General features: G+C 40.3%; 1 long non-coding RNA gene across 1 annotated transcript in view; it reads right to left on the reverse strand.

Annotated features, from left to right (window-relative positions):
• Positions 1-19,097: 19,097 nt before the first annotated feature.
• LOC141100855 (uncharacterized) overlaps positions 19,098-21,272 on the reverse strand; it is a 35,891-nt gene continuing 33,716 nt past the window's right edge. Inside the window, exon 6 of the long non-coding RNA XR_012234804.1 lies at positions 19,098-19,904. This is a non-coding gene — a long non-coding RNA (uncharacterized lncRNA). The remainder of the gene's footprint in view (positions 19,905-21,272) is intronic.

Raw genomic sequence — 21,272 nt, forward strand, 5'->3', positions numbered from 1 at the left:
CTCAAGTCCTCAGACAGTTCTTTGGTCTTTCTTTTCTCCATGCTCAATGTGGTACACACAAGGACATAGGACAGAGGTTGAGTCAACTTTAATCCATGTCAACTGGCTGCAAGTGTGATTTAGTTATTGCCAACACCTGTTAGGTGCCACAGGTAAGTTACAGGTGCTGTTAATTACACAAATTAGAGAAGCATCACATGATTTTTCGAACAGTGCCAATACTTTTGTCCACCCTCTTTTTTATGTTTGGTGTGGAATTATATCCAAATTGGCTTTAGGACAATTCTTTTTGTGTTTTTTCATTTAAGACAAATTAAATGACGATAATAATACCAAAGAATTTGTGTTTGCAATCATTTTCAGGAAGAAACTGAGTATTATCTGACAGAATTGCAGGGGTGTCAATACTTTTGGCCACAACTGTATTGGGTATCGACGTATTCAGGAGAAATTGTACAACAAATTTTGTGGTTGATTTTCTCTTTTAACACTTGTGAAAATAAAAAAAATTGGTTCTGAAGTAAATTTTTTGCAAAAAAAAGTTAAATGTAAATTTTTTCCTTCCACATTGCTTTAGTTCCTGTGAAGCACTTAAAGGGTTAATAAACTTCTTGAATGTGGTTTTGAGCACCTTGAGGGGTCTAGTTTTTAGAATGGTGCTACTTTTGGGTATTTTCTGTCATGTACACCCCTCAAAATGAGTTTAAATATGATGTAGTCCCTAAAAAAAATGGTTTTGTAAAATTTTGTTGTAAAAATGAGAAATCGCTGGTCAACTTTTAACCCTTATAACTTCCTAACAAAAAAAAATTTTGCTTCCAAAATTGTGCTGATGTAAAGTAGACATGTGGGAAATGTTATTTAAGAAATTTGTGTGACACATCTCTGATTTAAGGGCATAACAATTTAGTTTTAAAATTGCAAAATTTTCACCATATTTCCGTTTTTTTCATAAATAAACACAAGACTTATCGAAGAAATTTTATCACTAACATGAAGTACAATATGTCACGAAAAAACATTCTCAGAATCAGCGGGATCCATTAAAGCGTTCCAGAGTTATAACCTCATAAAGGGACAGTGGTCAGAATTGTAAAAATTGGCCTAGTCATTAAGGTGCAAACTGGCTTTGTCGCTAAGGGGTTAAAAATGAGTCTGGCATTTTGAGGATACAACTCCTATGCAGACCTCTGTATTGCTGTGGTTACAGACTACAACCTAACTCTGTGTAGTCATCCAGCGATGATATTGTATACATTTGCCTTCCAGCACTATTTAGTCTCTTTTAGGTGTAAATTTCAAACATCTTTTGCACAGATAAATAATTGCTTTGTGGACTCTTGATAACCTATTAATAACATTACAGAGATGAAATTGAATGTGGCACTTGGCTTGCCTGTTCATCCATGAGACATACTGGCACGCTAATGCTGTCACCTCTTTCAGGTAGAAATAGTACATTGCTGAGTGGTTGAAGCCGTTCCGACAATCTGGCATGTAATGCAATCAGCTCATTCAGCACCAACACATCTGTAAGCATTTGGTTATACTTTCAAAGTGAAATAAAATTCTGAAATAAAGCAGTTAGTAGTAAAGTAGTTTTCCACTTAATGGATTTCTCAAATATGTCTTGCTTTTCCTATTTTTCAAAATGGAAGGTAACGAGAAAAAATGCAGACAATAAAATTCATTCTGGTAATTCTCAGCATCTGCAAAACAAATGATGTAGTAGAAATAAATGCAAAGTCCTTGGCAAGACAAATAGCTAAATTCAGGGTTGCCAAGCAATGCGTGCGTCTCTGGATTCTCCTTTATGTCCCCACGAAAAGCAAATCTAATGCAAATCAGGAAACTTTTCTGTTGTCTATAGTACAGAAAAAAAAAGTGAAAAAAATGTTGATGGGTTAATAAATTGGGATGATAGACAGATATAGAAATGGGATAGAGATGGGATGATAGACAGACAGACAGACAGATAGATGTGCAATTACAGTTACCACAGAGTTAGGGCCCCGTCACACATTGCGAGATCGCTGCCGAGTCACAATTTTTGTGACGCAACAGCGATCTCACCAGCGAGATCACTGTGTGTGACAGCGATCAGTGACCGCCCCCCCGCCGGTATCACTGATCGCTGTTGGAAAGCCCTGGACATTTTTTTGGTTGCTGGTCTCCCGCTGGCCAGCATGCATCGCTGCGTGTGACAGGCGGGAGACCAGCTGGTAACTAAGGTAAACGCAGGGTTTCTGAGCACGGCGCTGTGCTTAGATACCCCATGTGTACCTTAGTTACCAGCGCGCTGAAGCAGGGAGCTGGTAACTAAGGTACACATCGGGTTTCTAAGTGACGCACATCCCTTAGAAACCCGATGTGTACCTTAGTTACCAGCTCGTATAACCAGCCAATGGATAGAATATTTAAAATATACCTTTTATTAGTTTATATAAAATAAAGTGCAAGGTGCTCAAGTTACGTTAAACACAACAAAGAAGAACGCATAAATGAAAAAAGCTAGTATTGCCCATCGTTACTAGGTATCCCAATTTCTCAAGCATATTCATTGGGTACTTGAAATCATCCAAAAACAGCCGACCTCTTCTAAAGACATAAAGTACATAGTTCTCATAATAGTCTCTAGGCTTATCATATCATAGCATTGGCCGTCTTTTATTGGAAAGCGGTGTCATGCCATCAATATGTTCCCAAATAAGGCATACCCGTTTCCCTCTCCTCATCAGGAGTACTATATATTACAGGGTACAATACTGCTATACAGCATAAAACAGAACCACATAGCCTCAGTTATCGCATTTGCTGCGGGTTCTATGGCACATATATAGTATATCAGATAGAAATGTATCATGTGTCCTAATAAAGATATAATCCCGCATACCCTTCATCTATATCAGTAACAAATCTGAATCCACCAGGTATGCATAAATATCTTAGATAGACCGTCTCTTATATAGTGAGACCAATATCTGGACACCAAAGTATTAAATAAACACGGAACAATCTCACCCAATTAACAGGGGCATTCTCTGATTGATTGCCATCTCCGTGACTAGTGAGCGCGATACCCCTTTCTCCCGACGCGTTTCGTCCAATCTCATCAGGGGAGTCAAGTGGGGTTCATCTGAATGGTGTATCACGCATGGCCGTTCTATACTTCATCCGACATTATGTGTACATACACTCATGCATGCCTCCTTTTAAATGTTGGCGCCGTGGCGTCTCGGGAAGCCGACACTTCCGGTCCCTGATCCACCTTTCTTCCTGTGTTCAGGTCGCGCGCATCATCAGTGTGCTCGCTCAACAGAGCGCGTCACACACTGAGAGCGCGTCTACCACCAACTGGGCATGCGCACATAGTGCTGCCCGCTCCAAAGGGAGAATGATATATATACATTATATTATATTATAATGGCGCTATTTAATTACGGCATCAGACAGCCCCTGTTGCACTACATATGTGCCTATCATTACCATCCATACAACAGCAAAATATCATCTCATGCTAATTGTGGGAGCCCCTTTAGAGTTTTAATTCTTGGAGATATTACCATATTTTGGAGTATCCCCTATTTCAATCATGTGCAGGAATTCATATATAAGGGACTAGTTCCATGTTTAATCAGGGGTTTTAGTTAGTACAGCTGCAGAATCAACAGACCCCTTCAGAGATATATCAGTTCTAGAAAAACAGGCAGTTATGAAAATTATTGCTATGACAGTACCGACTCACTTTGACCAGATGGGCCTTATTACCACCGAAAAGTGAAAGGGGGTGCCACTACATTCTCCCTATAACAGTTCCTAGACTACCTCTCCCTACCTACCGCAGCGCTATGTGCGCATGCCCAGTTGGTGGTAGACGCGCTCTCAGTGTGTGACCCGCTCTGTTGAGCGAGCACACTGATGATGCGCGCGACCTGAACACAGGATGTGAGGTGGATCAGGGACCGGAAGTGTCGGCTTCCCGAGACGCCACGGCGCCAACATTTAAAAGGAGGCATGCATGAGTGTATGTACACATAATGTCGGATGAAGTATAGAACGGCCATGCGTGATACACCATTCAGATGAACCCCACTTGACTCCCCTGATGAGATTGGACGAAACGCGTCGGGAGAAAGGGGTATCGCGCTCACTAGTCACGGAGATGGCAATCAATCAGAGAATGCCCCTGTTAATTGGGTGAGATTGTTCCGTGTTTATTTAATACTTTGGTGTCCAGATATTGGTCTCACTATATAAGAGACGGTCTATCTAAGATATTTATGCATACCTGGTGGATTCAGATTTGTTACTGATATAGATGAAGGGTATGCGGGATTATATCTTTATTAGGACACATGATACATTTCTATCTGATATACTATATATGTGCCATAGAACCCGCAGCAAATGCGATAACTGAGGCTATGTGGTTCTGTTTTATGCTGTATAGCAGTATTGTACCCTGTAATATATAGTACTCCTGATGAGGAGAGGGAAACGGGTATGCCTTATTTGGGAACATATTGATGGCATGACACCGCTTTCCAATAAAAGACGGCCAATGCTATGATATGATAAGCCTAGAGACTATTATGAGAACTATGTACTTTATGTCTTTAGAAGAGGTCGGCTGTTTTTGGATGATTTCAAGTACCCAATGAATATGCTTGAGAAATTGGGATACCTAGTAACGATGGGCAATACTAGCTTTTTTCATTTATGCGTTCTTCTTTGTTGTGTTTAACGTAACTTGAGCACCTTGCACTTTATTTTATATAAACTAATAAAAGGTATATTTTAAATATTCTATCCATTGGCTGGTTATACAATTTGGGAAGTGGATATCCTAGTGCTGTATATATATATTAGTTACCAGCTCCCTGCATCAGCACGCTGGTAACTAAGTACACAGCGACGCTGCACGCTGGGCGTCGCTGGTGCTGATCTCTGGTGAAGCTGTCTGACAGCTCACCAGCGATTATGTAGCGACTCACCAGCGATCCTGACACGTTGATATCGTTGTCGGGATCGCTGGTGAGTCGCTATTTGTGACGGGGCCCTTAGTTTTTTTAATTACAGTCATATATAGCAATTCTGCCTAATTAAACAAGAAAATGGAGTTGGGGGATATTACCGAATAAAATAAGATTTCCACAGAATTATATGGTCAAACACAAGTCAAAGCAAAATCATGGGATTACCATGACTGCAATGCAACATAAAGTTTCTCTATAAAGAAAAGCAGCAAGTGAACTTTTGTTATTGACAAAAGAAAATGTGACATTTTGTGACCCCTTCTCTCTACTTGCAAAAATCATTTGATGAAACTATAACTGTAATTTAAGGGCTCATACCCATTTGCGAGTAAAAAAAAAAAAAGCGGTCCATTTTCTGAACAGAAAAAAACAAACCAAAACTATGCAATTGTCATGCGTTTTGTAAGCGATTTTTAAGCGCACCATCCGTTTTTCATCCATATGCCATGCGTTTTTTTTCCAAGGCAACTATTTTTTACTTACAGGACCATTTACAGTGTTCTATGACAAAGAATGGTAATGTATCCGTTTAAAACAAATGGAAAATGGATGGTCCATATTTAAATCGCATCCATTGACTTGCATTGGTGATTTTCAAGCAAAAATCGCAGCATGCTGCGATTTTTTTCTGTCTGATTTTGGATGGGAAAAAAAAAAATCACAAGTGAGATGTCACCCATTGACTAACATTGGTCAGAGTGCAATCCGTTTTTTAATCGGATTACAGTCGTCCGATTTTCTCTCCAGTGACTATGAGCTCTAAAACTGTAGTCAGCATGGTGGCTTAGTGGTTAGCACTTTTGATTTACGGTGCTGGGGTCCTGGGTTCAATTCCCACCAAGGAAAACATCTGCAAAGCGTTTTCATGTTTTCCCATGTGTGTGGGTTTCCTCTGTGTACGTCAGTTTCCTCCCACATGACAAAGACAAACTAATAGGAAATTTACATTGTGAGCCCCAAAGGGGACAGTGATGATAATGTGTGTAATGCACTGTGGAATTAATGGTGCTATATGAGAGAGTAAAATAATTACAATTTAGAGGGAAAAGACTTACTAATTTTGGAATCATTAGCAGAAAAAAACAAGACTTATTAATTTTGGCTTATTACAAACAAGCAAGTAGGTTCTCTGAGTATCCAAACCTCCTCTATGGCATTCCTGCTAATATGGAGATGACACTTTTCCTGTCACTATCCCTATTAAAAATAGCAAAGAGGAATATTGCAGATTTCACTGGGGCTTCTTTTAAACTGTATCTTACTATTGTTTCAGGAAACAACACATGTACACAACCTTAATAGTTAGACCCCTCCATCCCTTTATATTTAAGTGTATAATGAGCCAGTGCATAGGTCATTGTGAAGGAGAGAGCAGTGACATCACCTATTGTGGTCTTTGCAATATCTCCTTCTCTTCTACACCCTTGTATGTTCCTGACCCAACTGATGGCAAGATTTTTCCTGAGCATCTCCCATTGTCTGGTTATAATAATTATAATGGATGACTCAGGAGTCTGTTTGCGTGGAACAAGACAACTACAAGACACAGTTTATAGGTGGTAAAGTCTATATTATATCACACGGTGTATCAAACAGGTGCAGGAAAAACATCAAAGTCTATAAGCACTCAGTGTAGATATTGAATGCAACTTAGCAAAGTCTGTATCTAACCTCAGAGGAAAATGTAATCAACGGAGCAGTCTGTGTAGCACAATTATACTTGAGGATGCTTCAAAACAAGTCCTTGGATATACAGCTCTGGCAAGAATTAAGAGACCACTTTCAAATGTTCAGTTTGTCTGATTTTTCTCTTTATAGGTATATTTGAGTAAAATGTAAATTGTTCTTTTAGTCTATAAACTTCTGACATGTCTCCGAATTTCCAAGCAATAAATTTTGTATTTTTTTTTCTGACAAAGAAAAATGGTCAAAAAAACAAACCAGTGCTTTCAGCTCTCAAATAATGCAAAGAAAACAAGTTCATAATCATTTAGAAACAATACTAATGTTTTAGCTCAGGAAGAGTTCAGAAATCAATATTCTGTGGAATATATATAGTTTTTAAAAAACAACATTCTTTCACACTACTTCTGGCGCAAAAATTTATGCAGTTCTTGTTTGATGGCTTGTGACAATCTCTCATCCTCTTCATTACAATCAAGAGGTGTTCATTGGGGTTCAGGTCTGGAGAATGGGATGCCCATGAAGGGGTTTTGATATGGTGGTCTCTTAATTTTTGCCAGAGCTATATACAGTTGTGGCCAAAAGTATTGACACCCCTGCAATTCTGTCAGATAATACTCAGTTTCTTCCTGAAAATGATTGCAAACACAAATTCTTTAGTATTATTATCTTCATTTAATTTGTCTTAAATGAAAAAACACAAAAAGAATTGTCCTAAAGCCAAATTGGATATAATTTCACACCAAACATAAAAAAGAGGGTGGACAAAAGTATTGGCACTGTTCGAAACATCATGTGATTCTTCTCTAATTTGTGTAATTAACAGCACCTGTAACTTACCGGTGGCACCTAACAGGTGTTGGCAATAACTAAATCACACTTGCAGCCAGTTGACATGGATTAAAGTTGACTCAACCTCTGTCCTGTGTCCTTGTGTGTACCACATTGAGCATGGAGAAAAGAAAGAAGACCAAAGAACTGTCTGAGGACTTGAGAAACCAAATTGTGAGGAAGCATGAGCAATCTCAAGGCTACAAGTCTATCTCCAAAGACCTGAATGTTCCTGTGTTTACTGTGCGCAGTTTCATCAAGAAGTTTAAAGCCCATGGCACTGTGGCTAACCTCCCTAGATGTGGACGGAAAAGAAAAATTGACAAGAGATTTCAACGCAAGCTTGTGCGGATGTTGGCTGAAGAACCTAGACTAACATCCAAGCAAGTTCAAGCTGCCCTGCAGTCCGAGAGTACAACAGTGTCAGCCCGTACTATCCATCGGCGTCTGAATAAAAAGGGACTGTATGGTAGGAGACCCAGGAAGACCCCACTTCTTACCCCGAGACATTAAAAAGACAGGCTGGAGTTTGCCAAAACTTACCTGAAAAAGCCTAAAACATTTTGGAAGAATGTTCTCTGGTCAGATGAGACAAAAGTAGAGCTTTTTGGGCAAAGGCATCAACATAGAGTTTACAGGAGAAAAAAGAGGCATTCAAAGAAAAGAACACAGTCCCTACAGTCAAACATGGCGGAGGTTCCCTGATGTTTTGGGGTTGCTTTGCTGCCTCTGGCACTGGACTGCTTGACCGTGTGCATGGCATTATGAAGTCAGAAGACTACCAACAAATTTTGCAGCATAATGTAGGGCCCAGTGTGAGAAAGCTGAGTCTCCCTCAGCGGTCATGGTTCTTCCAGCAGGACAATGGCCCAAAACACACTTCAAAAAGCACTAGAAAATGGCTTGAGAGAAAGCACTGGAGACTTCTAAGGTGGCCAGCAATGAGTCCAGACCTGAATCCCATAGAACACCTGTGGAGAGATCTAAAAAAGGCAGTTTGGAGAAGGCACCCTTCTAATATCAGGGACCTGGAGCAGTTTGCCAAAGAAGAATGGTCTAAAATTCCAGCAGAGCATTGTAAGAAACTCATTGATGGTTACCGGAAGCGGTTGGTCGCAGTTATTTTGGCTAAAGGTTGTGCAACCAAGTATTAGGCTGAGGGTGCCAATACTTTTGCCTTGCCCATTTTTGGAGTTTTGTGTGAAATGATCAATGGTTTGCTTTTTGCTTCATTCTCTTTTGTGTTTTTTCATTTAAGACAAATTAAATGAAGATAATAATACCAAAGAATGTGTTTGCAATCATTTTCAGGAAGAAACTGAGTATTATCTGACATAATTGCAAGGATGTCAATACTTTTGGCCACAACTGTATAAGCCAGTCCAAATAATATAGTAACTCATCCAGGGAGGCCTGGGTAGGAAGTCTCAGGTATTTCAGAGCAAAGCAGCAATCAGCTTATGTGTCCAACAAATGCAGGTAAGAGCAACTCGAACAGCCAGAAGCAGGAGGAATACTGGAAACCTGAGTATGCAGCAGAAACTTTGAGACCAGAGAAACAGAATATCCACAGGTTCACAGGAGCTGGTATAAAGCCAGGAAGCCACCAGGGTCAGGAGCTAGACACAGGCAGAGTACTCTAGCACAGACTAAAGGTTGGGGTGGAGTTATAAAGCAGAAAGACACGGGGCACATGAGACAAAAGATGCCAACTTGAAAGAGGGCAGGAATGCCCAAAAGGTAATAAAAAATGTTCAAAGTCCTGACACTGGTATTTAGTGCCTCAGCATGTCCAATTTTCTCCCACAACTGAGACCTTCAGATATAACTTGATAGCACGTCTCTTCCAAAAAACCTACAGAATGCAATAACCACACTGCCACCTCACTACCACCAGAGATGCTACAGCATCCCCAGCCTACTATATCCTTCCCCAATACCCTGTAGATAGCAAGGTTGTGAAGGCAGGGTACCTTCTCCCTCTGTACCAGTCTGTCGCTGTTAATTTGTTTACTGTATCTGTATATTATATATGCAATATATGTAAACATCCTGGAATAAATGGTTCTGTAAAAGTAAATGACCATAATAATTATATATATACACACACACATACACCTGCTAAGTATAGTAACTACTGTAAAACGTACCAAATATATATCTACTGACTTTGCATAATTATGTGCTTTTGTGCCATTATTTAGCATTAGTAGTTGTACCATCATTTTAATTATTTCTCTGCATAGGACCTTTGTGCAAACACATTTTCTGGTAGATTAAAATAGACCTCATGGATATGTGAAAGCCCCTGGCAAGGAGCCACAGTTATGCGCAATAAACCTTATTATCTTGGTCTGCAAATTCAATTTTTTTAGCCTGTACTCAACAGTAAAAACATTGCATCCACATGGAGAAAAAAAATTGTACCCTGAGGTTGTTACAATCTTAACATGCTAAACCAAGCATTTACCTCCTGTTGGTTATGTGGGGTGTCGGAGTTTCACTGTAGGTGAGTAGAAATGTAATGAATACAGTTAGACTGAGGCTACATGGTGACATCTGCTGCCAAAATAGCACCTAATGACCTCAAAGGACTCTGGTGAAAATTAAGAGGCCACTGCAGTTTTATAAAAATCAGCTTCTCTACATGTCTGACAGCCATTCCATTTCAGTGTCAGTTGAATTCCAACCAGAGTACACCTCATTCTACTTAATGTGATTTTTACTAGGTGAACCTGAACCAAATCTTATTTAATGAAGGAAAGTATAAAAAACCTGCAGTGGTATTCACAATCCTCTTGCAATAGAACAAGCTGGATGGCAAAACAAGAGCTTGTAATATCCAAAAAGTATCAGGAATGAAAAAATACCGTTTAGTCATGCCAAAGGAGTTGAAAAGTCTTGAGTTAGGAAAAGAATGGCTCAATTCTGGCTTTACAAGCAGAGGGATACAGTGAGCGTCATGTTGCCTCCATCCTTAAAATTTCTAAGATGGCAGTCCATTACAACAAGGTTAAGCAGCAGACATTGGGGACAACAAAGCTACAGAAGATCAGCAGAGGGAGAAAAAGACTCTCCACTGAATGTCACTCAGCAATCGCAGGATGACATCAAGTCACCTACAAAAGGAATGGCAAATGGCAGCTGGAGTGAAGTACAAGGCAAGAACAGTTCATAACAGGCTCCTAGAGGCAGGGATCAAGTCATGTAAAGCTAAAAAAAAGCCTTTCATCAATGAGAAGCAAAGGAGAGCTGGGCTGAAGTTTGCCAAAGACCAAAAGGATTGGACCAGAGAGGACTGGAGTAAGGAAATCTCTGATGAGTCTAATTTTCAGCTTTGCCCAACACTTGGTTGTCTAATGGTTAGACGGAGACCTGGAGAGTCGTACAAACCAGTGTCTTGCACCCACTGTGAAATTTGGTGCAGGATCAGTGATGATCTGGGAATGCTTCAGCAAGGCTGGAATTGGGCAGGTTAATCTTTGCAAAGGACGTATGAATCAAGCCACATACAAGGTTATCCTTGAAAAACAGTTGATTCCTTCTGAAAACCTCTGTAATTTAATCAAGAGGAGGATGGATAGTCACAAGCCATCAAAGACAAACTGCTTACATTTTTGTACTAGGAGTGGCATAAGGTCACCCAAAAGCAGTGTGAAAGACTGATGAAGAGCATGCCAAGATGCATGAAAGCTGTGATTAAAAATCATGGTTATTCCACAAAATAATGATTTTTTGAACTCTTCCTAAGTTAAAACACTAGTATTGTTGTTTCTAAATGATTATGAACTTATTTTCTTAGCATTATTTAAGGTCTACAAGCACTGCATTTTTCTGTTATTTTGACTATTTCTCATTTTCTGAAAATACAAAATATAGTGCTTGGAAATTAGAAGACATGTTGTCAGTAGTTTATAGAATAAAAGAGCAATTTACATATTACTCAAAAATATACTGTGGTGTAGTGACCACTGTGTCCGCTAGGGGGCGCTGTTATGATTCTAGACGCCTCGACACAGCCGGAGAACTAAACAAGCCTAAAGCAAGAAAGGGGAAATCTAAACTGCCCAAGAGCAGACCCCAAAGGAATAGATAGCCCCCAAACATATATTGTCGGTGAGACAAGATGAAAACACAAATGCAGGCAGGAAAATAGACTGAGCAAACGATGGGGCCCACATTAACTAGACAGGAAAGGAGAGACTGTCTGCAATCACGCAAAAAAACCCTGCAAAAAATGCCCAACACATCTGATAGAAAAAATACTGAAGTCACTAGACTTCGCCCACTATATCAGCACTCTGGTATATTCTGAAAGCAGAGTAAAGAGAGACCAATCTAATAAGGGACAAAAACAAACTGGCATAAACAGTAACATAAGGATGGAAATTCAGCACAGCCCCAGCCGGGGCTGGCTGACCACACAAAACTGAAATAGACAAAACCAAATCGAATGTGAACAATAGCAAAAGAACACTTAGCTTGAGCATGCAGGGACTGAGCTGGAAACTAAGACCTCAGGAGGCTGGAAAAAATCACCAGCAGGGATAGAGGGAGTCGCCTGTCTTAAATCCAGGCAGAAACTCCAGATGTCCAATCGTCCTTCTCATTATCAGGTGGCAGGCCTGTTTATTAGATCAGCTCCATTACCTCCTGTAACCACCAGAGGGAGCCCGGAAAGAGAACTCGCAAGAACAGGGCGCTGTGTGGGTGTCCCAGGAGAGAGGATGAGTGGCAGGATGCTGAATGATCGTTATGTATCCCAAGGTAGGTGGCCTTGGGATGGAAGCTTGAATATGTGTTGATCAGTAGAGGTACTGCTGAGCTTTCGTTACACTGAGTCAGGGAGAGCTTTCCAGGTAGCTGGTGAGACGGGCGAATCCAGCTACCTACAAACCCACCTAGGGTCGGTGTCTAGAACGCCATAGTAAAGTGTATGAATGCTTGTAGGACCTGTGATGAGGTCATAGCCATGTGATCTGGTGGGCATGGCTACAGACCATATAAGGTGGCCAGGGTTGGTCACGAGTGAATGCTGGGACCCGATTGGTCCGTATGGAAGGTCTCGTCTGGCTGATGTGGCTGCCTTCCTGACATCACGTGGAGAGGCTGTGGATAATGGCTGCATATGTCTGAGAGTTCCCAGGAGGGGGAACGAACATCAGGACTGAGAAGCAGCTATGAGAAGGTAACCCGTAGAGGGGATATAACTGTGAGGCTAGAGAGCCTGTGTATTGGACATAATGAGAACCTGTGTGACTACAGGATAACAGAGCAGAGCTCTGTCATGGACGCTATACTGATGTAAGATGAACTTTCTGTTGCTGTTGATGGTTTATGCTGCATAATAAACCGAATGGACTGAGTTTTGTTGAGAAACCTGTGCCGGACCTGATTATTCAGCTGCCTAGCGAGTATCCCCTATCTGAATAACAAGCGCTACCTTACAATACCTATAAAAAGAAAAATCAGACAAACTGAAAATTTTGTAGTGGCCTCTTAATTTTTGCCAGAGCTGTATATATACTGTATATATATTGCCTAAAATACAAAGGAAATGTGTGATCTTTAACTTTAGCTCTTTTACAGATCATTCCATCTTCAACTTGCTTAACTATTCACAATAACAGCAATTTTGACCAGGGGTGCCCAAACTTTTACATGCCACTGTAAGTAGACAGTCACAGACTCTCCAACAGAAGTGCATGGACAGAGCTGTACAAATAAAGTCATCCTTCCATTTGGGTGTATGCACATGTTCAGTATTTGCAGGAGAAACATTTCCTGAAAGAATTGATAAGTTGTATATTTCAAACTGCTTATACATCTCCTGCCCAGAGAAAGAATGGCACTGAGAATTCAAGACAAATATAACTAGTTAACAAAGCAACAAAACTCAGGCCAGAAGGGTCTAATAAGAGTTTTTTGTTACACGAGTCAATAGATTGCTCTCAGTGACAAAGCAACCTACGATATTTCAGTCACATAAAGTTGAGAACAAATGGGCATTTTGTCAGCTCCTAGATGATCTGAAGTCAGAAGTAACGGTCACAAGGTCTAAGGCTATGTGCACACGCTGCGGATTGGTATCTGTGGAACCGCAGATAAAACTGCAGGTAAAATGACCTGTGGTTTTACCTGCGGATTTTCACCTCTACAATGGAGGAGATGGTAAACCGCAGCAGAATCCGCAGAAAAGAATTCACATGTCAATTCTTTCTGCGGATTCAAAACCGCAGCTTTTCCGCAGTTAAAAATCCGCAGCGTGTGCACAGCAGAATGTAGATCCCATGTTTACATGCTACTGTACACTGTCTGCAGATCTACTGCAGATCCGCAGCGGCTAAAACCACAGCGGATCCACAGCAAAAACCGCAGCATGTGCACATAGCCTCAGTCTATAGGAGTCTTTTTCTGTTTATCATTGACTTACATTGAGTAGTGACCTCCATCCCGCCCAGCAAACACTGGAGCGATCCAGCAGGAACAAACTGCAGAAGACTGGAGTGGTAGTGACCACAAAACAGAAAAAGATGGCAATTGGTAAGTATATTACTAGGGGCATTAGCGACACCATTCTATTGGTGAATAAAAAAAAAAAACACTGGAGTGGTGCTTTAACTAACAAGATATTTCATTTATGTCTCCCATCCAGGTATATACAGTATGTCTCCCATCCTGGAATATATGCCCCCTATACAAGTATATGTCTCCCATCCTAGTATATATGTTCCGTTCTGCCGCTGTTCTTTAACGCATGAAAAAAAAATTCTACTCACCTTCCTCCATTCTTACGCTATGTGGTGTACTCTTCCGTAGTCTGTACAAGCTGTGAATGACGTCACTGCCATGCGCCGACAGTGACTTGCATGCAGGCATCAGCTGCCAGCCTCTACGACCACGATTGTTACGTCCCTGTTCACATGATAGCCACTTTACAGTAATTAAAGTGAGCGCCCTTCCCAAGATCTGCCGTGTCAGCCATTTTGAATCTGACATACTAATAAATGACATTGCTTGGGTATTACAGTATTAGATACGCTACCTCTTTGAGTATTAGAAAACATGTCTGCTTTCTTCCAAAAACAATATTATACTTATCTATTGTTTGTGGGTTTTCAGCTCACCTCTGTTCACTACAATGGTACTGAACTGCAATAAAGGAACCAATAATAGAATGACTGAATAATCCTCATTGGAAATTTATACTCAATCTACCCCACTAGCGTGAATGACGGTTTAGAGCTGTGAAGTTACGAAGAAAAAAAATGCAATTTGGCCATATTTTTGGGGGTTTGTTTTTAAAGCCTAAGGGGTAATATTTCTCCTTGTGGAGTGACATACCAGCTCTGGAATGCCAAGGTAAGGAGGATTATCTGCCATATAATTCTTCTGGAAAATTTAAAATGCAAATTGCCTCTTCAGAGAGGAAGAGGACTTGAACTCTATAGTGCCACCTCTTGGAAGCAGCGATCCTGTAAGTCACTATTGACCCTTTAACGAGCCTTGAAAAGTGACTTAGGACTGGTTTTTATCCTAAGTCAATTTCAAGATTCGTTAAGGGGTCAACAGGTGGCGCTATAGAGTTCAAGTCCTCTACCTCTCTAAAGAGGCAATTTGCATTTTAAAGCCTTCATTCTGCGATAAGAATGACCTAGGCAGCATGATTTTCCAAGTTAGTATAATGACGATACCAAACTTGCGTACATTTCTTTTATACAAGTGGTGAAAAAAATTAAAATGTACAGTATGTAAAAACAATTTTTGGGGTATTTGTCATCATATTTCGAGAATTTTGTAACATTTTTATTTTTTGATTGAGCTGAGTAAGGGCTTTCTTTTTTGTGGAAAATTAACGATTTGATACAAACTTTGGAGTACATACATTTTGATTTTTAAGGAGGAGTGAAAAATGCTTTTCTAGCATTTTTTTAGTTATGGCTTTTACCATATAATTAATTTTACATTTTGAAAGATCTGACTTTTACGGATGCCATGATACCAAATGTTTATTTTTTTCAGTCCCCAGTCAACACCGTATTATAGAAGTACAAAGTGGACACCTTGGTCTCCAATGACGCTCAGCCTCTAAGCTTCACATAAGTACCAACATGGGAGGGACGCGGGCCATCAGCAGGCCCCTGATGCCATGGTAGCCCGTTGGTGTCTCGTAATTGCGACAGCTGCATTTAAATGGTTAATAATGGCATTTAGCTCCGGCTGCTGCTGTTAAACGTAGATGCTGGCTATGTATAAAACGTGTGTCAAGAGAGCCCAACTCCTGAGCCCCTTCCACACGTGATCACCCCCATAATCAGGTACATGAATGTGATTTTGCGTGAATGGTTCAATGAATATTTTTATCAACTGGATACATCTACTTCAAGATAATGTTTTATGAACTGTAATAAAAAAAGTTAATGCTTATTTAGAAAGTTGAATCACACAGCTATCTAAAACTTGTGGCATTTTTGTACATACAGTTGTGGCCAAAAGTGTTGACACCCCTGCAATTTTGTCAGATAATACTCAGTTTCTTCCTGAAAATGATTGCAAACACAAATTCTTTGGTATTATTATCTTCATTTAATTTGTCTTAAATGAAAAAACACAAAAGAGAATGAAGCAAAATATTGATCAGTTCACACAAAACTCCAAAAATGGGCCAGACAAAAAGTATTGGCACCCTCAGCCTAATTCCTGGTTGCACAACCTTTAGCCAAAATAACTGCGACCAACAGCTTCCGGTAACCATCAATGAGTTTCTTACAATGCTCTGCTGGAATTTTAGACCATTCTTCTTTGGCAAACTGCTCCAGGTCCCTGATATTAGAAGGGTGCCTTCTCCAAACTGCCATTTTTAGATCTCTCCACAGGTGTTCTATGGGATTCAGGTCTGGACTCATTGCTGGCCACCATAGAAGTCTCCAGTGCTTTCTCTCAAACCATTTTCTAGTGCTTTTTGAAGTGTGTTTTGGGTCACTGTCCTGCTGGAAGAACCATGACCTCTGAGGGAGACCCAGCTTTCTCACACTGGGCCCTACATTATGCTGCAAAATTTGTTGGCAGTCTTCAGACTTCATAATGCCATGCACATGGTCAAGCAGTCCAGTGCCAGAGGCAGCAAAGCAACCCCAAAACATCAGGGAACCTCTGCCATGTTTGACTGTAGGGACCATGTTTTTTTCTTTGAATGCCTCTTTTTTTCTCCTGTAAACTCTATGTTGATGCCATTGCCCAAAAAGCTCTACTTTTGTCTCATCTGACAGAGAACATTCTTCCAAAACGTTCTAGGCTTTTTCAGGTAAGTTTTGGCAAACTCCAGCCTAGATTTTTAATGTCTCGGGGTAAGAAGTGGGGTCTTCCTGGGTCTCCTACCATACAGTCCCTTTTCATTCAGACGCCGATGGATAGTACGGGTTGACACTTGCACCCTCGGACTGCAGGGCAGCTTGAACTTGTTTGGATGTTAGTCGAGGTTCTTCAGCCAACGTCCGCACAAGCTTGCGTTGAAATCTCGTCAATTTTTCTTTTCCGTCCACATCTAGGGAGGTTAGCCACAGTGCCATGGGCTTTAAACTTCTTGATGACACTGCGCACGGTAGACACAGGAACATTCAGGTCTTCGGAGATGGACTTGTAGCCTTGAGATAGCTCATGCTTCCTCACAATTTGGTTTCTCAAGTCCTCAGACAGTTCTTTGGTCTTCTTTCTTTTCTCCATGCTCAATGTGGTACACACAAGGACACAGGACAGAGGTTGAGTCAACTTTAATCCATGTCAACTGGCTGCAAGTGTGATTTAGTTATTGCCATCACCTGTTAGGTGCCACAGGTAAGTTACAGGTGCTGTTAATTACACAAATTAGAGAAGCATCACATGATTTTTCGAACAGTGCAAATACTTTTGTCCACCCTCTTTTTTATGTTTGGTGTGGAATTATATCCAATTTGGCTTTAGGACAATTCTTTTTGTGTTTTTTCATTTAAGACAAATTAAATGAAGATAATAATACCAAAGAATTTGTGTTTGCAATCAGTTTCAGGAAGAAACTGAGTATTATCAGACAGAATTGCAGGGGTGTCAATACTTTTGGCCACAACTGTAATAAAAGGAATAAAAGCAGTGGAATATCTGCCGCTATGTTTTCCCTTGCCGGAATCTGGCTATTCTTTCCTGTTAGAGAAAACCCATGTTTATGGTTGTTACGGGAAGAGATTGCATCTTGATATATTCTCCTCTTAAACTTTAATTTTAAAGAACAGGCCTCAAACTAATTCTGTTAACTTCAGCTTCAGTACACCGACTCCGGAAAGCGCTTTATTATTCCCAGTCACTGCATTTCTTTGTGTCCAATTTAGGCATCTCGAAAACAATACATGGATTCTGTGCTGCAACTAAAAACAAGAAACATATTGTATGTTTTAGAAAGCGCAGTAGAGATTACATATTTAATCTGCGGTTGTAATAATTTTATGTGGTTTATCCATGTCCTCTAATGTGAAAGGAGACTGGCACATTATGTTGTTTATTGGGCTCAGGCTCCAGGGATCCCATTCTTGCTTCTCAGGAATGCAATTCTCAGTGCGCATGGGTGACAAGTGGATAATGAGGTTGTACATTTGGAATACCTGAACCAGAGATACTCTCCAGTTAAACACCAGAATACCTGATTAACATACCAAACAGGCAGCAATGAAAGCAGAGTGAGGCACAGAGCAAGCAGTGCTTCTACTCACACAGGACAGCTGAGTATGTCCGTACAGCAAACTTCACTGTGAGGTAATATAGTTTATATACTTGACTAGATATGAACCAATATATTCAAGTAGAACTGAATTTTACAAAAACCCACATTTGCCCAAATGCTATTTTTTTTGTAATCCTCTTGTGTGGATTCAGCAAAATGGTGGCTGCCGACAGTTTTCTGAACCATGGAGAGCCATCAAATGGTTAAAAAGTAAAAAAAAAAATCCTTATACTCACTTTACGTCTCTCATCTAGTCCCCTCCAGATATCCTTTTCGCTACCACTCACGCTGAAATCCCAGGTCTTCTGACTCGAGGCCAGGACCTCTGGCTTTAATGAGACAGTGCACGTCGTGATGTCATGACATTTTCGTGCTTGCGCAGAACCCTCCTAGTTCTCATCAGAGCTAGAAGTCCGAGGGAATTCAGTGCGAACAAGCAGTCATAAAGAAATGCGGTGAGGACCACAGTAGAGACGATGAAAAGTGGTGAGGCTGGAGTGGAGAGCGGTGAGGTGAACATAAGGAGTTTTCTCTTTTTCACTTATTACATGTTCAGGGATCTGAAGAGATGCTAGAGCATAATAAATTACATTAAATTCGCAGATAACTTCTCTGTGAATCGAACTTCCTGGGAAAATCCTCGAGAACAGGCGAATTTGAATTTTGCATGATCCGCTCATCATTTTCTTGTCTATAATAATCAGCACCATATAAAAACAAATCACATATTATATAGAGCGCAGCTATGGACCTGGCCGACATCTGGCGCAATTTAGATTTTAGAGTCCAGTGAATCTCCCTAAATTTGATTTGGCTCGATTCAGGAATACAAATTCTATTCACATGGAATAAATTTGAGGCAAATTGAATTTTATTGTGGAGTTGTTAAAAACACTTATCTTTCATTGGCCCTCCCTATACCTTTCTCAAAGTCGCTACTCCCCGATCATCAACTCTTCATTCTACAACTCCCGTCGGCCTTCCAGCATATTATTGGGCACGAGAACATCAATGACATGAGCAGCAACCCATGTAGGATATTATACATATCATTGATGTGCATCCTGCCAAAAGTCAGAAATGGTAATGGCTGGACAGGAATAGAGAGGGCACTAAATTGTTTCGTTTTTGTTAGTTGTTTTTGAACTTTTTCTGGATTCGCGCTGCAAATTTAATTCTCATAAAAATCCAAATTTTGGGGAAAATTCATAGCAAATTTTATTAGTTTAGAATACATGTGCTCATCTCCAGTAGATTTACAAATGCAGATCTATTCATTATTTCCAAAGCAAGGATATCATTCAAGAAAGTACTGACCTCCAAAATGGCAGGCATTTGCGAGGTATGATACTACTAGTGTTTTCTCTATTCTGCATGTAGCATTTTCTTACTTCAACAGTATTTAAAGTACTTAGTAATATGCATTATGTGCTTACCCTTACACCTGCGGGAATAGATGCCAAGCCAAGCATTACGATGCATAATAAACTACTAATACATTACAGATGTCTGCCAAGTGACTATCTGGAGATCAAAGATGCTTCTAGAGGAACCATCAGAAGATTTTGAGAATCCATTTTCTCTCATTAACCCTTCGCATTGCCCTGAAAGTAAATGGATAATATAAAGTAACAATTAAAATTACTGAAATATGTAATTATTGATTGAAATATAAGCAATATACATTAATAATGTGATCTCCTTGCATTTACTGTAGATGCTATTAAAGCCTTCCTTTATAGAAGTCTTATCTACTATCATTTCAGTGGCACTGGAATTTTACATATACATAAATCCAACCTCAAGGAGCTTACAGTCTATGTGAGAAGGTCATATATACCTTACTAGTAGATGACAGTAAATGGTAATTCCAAAATTATCAAGCTTGGGGAGCTCATTGATCACAAGAATGAAGGTACCAAAGTTGTGTCAGATTGTGCTCCACTCATCAGCATTTTAGTCCCTTTGCTGTGTGGGGTCCTAAAAGTGAACAAGGCTTTGTAATAGTTCCTTGCACAAGTACTGGCGGGAAACTGTCAAAGTGCGGAGACAATTATTTAGTAAAATTATCATAATCATAAATGGCAAAAAAATTGCAAAATATACACTACAGACCAAAGGTTTGGACACACCTTCTCATTTAAAGAGTTTTCTTTATTTTCATGACTATGAAAATTGCAGATTCACTCTAAAGGCATCAAAACTAGGAATTAACACATGTGGAATTATATAATTAACAAAAAAGTGTAAAACAATTGAAAATATGTCTTATATTCTAGGTTCTTCAAAGTAGCCACCTTTTGCTTTGATTACTGCTTTGCACACTCTTGGCATTCTCTTGATGAGCTTCAAGAGGTAGTCACTGGAAATGGTCTTCCAACAGTCTTGAAGGAGTTCCCAGAGATGCTTAGCACTTGTTGGCCCTTTTGCCTTCACTCTGCGGTCCAGCTCATCTCAAACCATCTCTATTGGGATCAGGTGTGGTGACTGTGGAGGCCAGGTCATCTGGCATAGCACCCCATCACTCTCCTTCTTGGTCAAATAGCCCTTACACACCCTGGAGGTGTGTTTGGGGTCCTTGTCCTGGTGATAAATAAATGATGGTCCAACTAAACGCAAACCGGATGGAATAGCATGCCGCTGCAAGATGCTGTGGTAGCCATGCTGGTTCAGTATGCCTTCAATTTTAAATAAATCCCCAACAGTGTCACCAGCAAAGCACCCCCACACCATCACACCTCCATGCTTCATGGTAGGAACCAGGCATGTAATCCATCTGTTCACCTTTTCTGCGTCGCACAAAGACACGGTGGTTGGAACCAAAGATCTCAAATTTGGACTCCTCAGACCAAAGCAGATTTCCACTGGTCTAATGTCCATTCCTTTTGTTCTTTAGCCCAAACAAGTCTCTTCTGCTTGTTGCCTGTCCTTAGCAGTGGTTTCCTAGCAGCTATTTTACCATGAAGGCCTGC

This window comes from Dendrobates tinctorius, unplaced genomic scaffold (assembly GCF_039654945.1).
Source record: "Dendrobates tinctorius isolate UK_male_01 unplaced genomic scaffold, ASM3965494v1 ptg000111l, whole genome shotgun sequence".
Taxonomy (NCBI): Eukaryota; Metazoa; Chordata; class Amphibia; order Anura; family Dendrobatidae; genus Dendrobates; species Dendrobates tinctorius.